This window comes from Phaseolus vulgaris, chromosome 11, assembly GCF_051622355.1.
Source record: "Phaseolus vulgaris cultivar YP4 chromosome 11, ASM5162235v1, whole genome shotgun sequence".
Taxonomy (NCBI): Eukaryota; Viridiplantae; Streptophyta; class Magnoliopsida; order Fabales; family Fabaceae; genus Phaseolus; species Phaseolus vulgaris.
This window is the reverse complement of record NC_143508.1, coordinates 13,800,303-13,801,276: the sequence shown is the minus strand read 5'-3', so window position 1 is coordinate 13,801,276 and position 974 is coordinate 13,800,303.

Here is a 974-nt window from a genome sequence, read left to right as displayed (position 1 = left end):
ACACCCAAAGCACTTCAAAGAAATTCTTCCCTTAACAAAAGGTCTTCATTGATCTTAGAGGAAACCACCACAAAACTTAAGGAAAAGAAAAAAAAAAGACAAACAAGAAAAGCTTAAGCAAGAAAAGCTAAACCAAATTTGAGAAAGAGATTATGACAAAACTTGAAGAAAGACAATCAAGAAAAACAGGCACACAAAAAGGACTCAAAGGTACTTACTAAACTCTTAACAATGAAACTTTTTCTTTAGAAATTGCTAAAGCAAAAGGATAAAAAGTTTCACGTTGGTTGAAATCAATTTGCCGATCAAGTTGAATCCAAATTTGGAAAATGTTTTTCTTTAGAATTGATATCACAAATTTGCGTTTTCACTTTTTTTTTATACTAGGGTTTTGAATTATGGAAATGAAATGTCCATAGTTTTAATCATGCATCATTTCTAATAACTCCAATTTTCACAAAAAAAATTGGGATTCAAAATAATTGATCACTTGAAATCTTTTTGTTTGGAACTTTAAATCTATTTCTACTAAAACAAGTTTCTAATTACTTCTCAAACTTTCAAAATTAAAAGAAAAGTAAATATAATCTAAGTAAGGACTCCAAGAACATATGACTCAAAGCAAAAGGCAAGAACACAATAAGACACAAAAAATAACAATCCAAAAGCAAAACAAAGCTATGGAAGATAAAATGGCCGAATGAAAATTACAAGGAAAATAAAGGGCTGAAAATTAAATTGCAAGAATGTAAAGACAAGAATTTAAAGGTACTTGAATTTAAAGAAAAGAAATTAAAGGTACTTGAATTTAAAAACAAGAAATTAAAGGTGCTTGAATGTAAAGAATGTAAAGTGTCAATCAACTCAAAGCAAAATAATCTCAAGAACCTAAGCTTTGATACCACATGATGTGAGTTGATTTTTAGATGTTTTCATTTTGGTGACACTTTACTTTTAGGATTGAGATTTTAGGA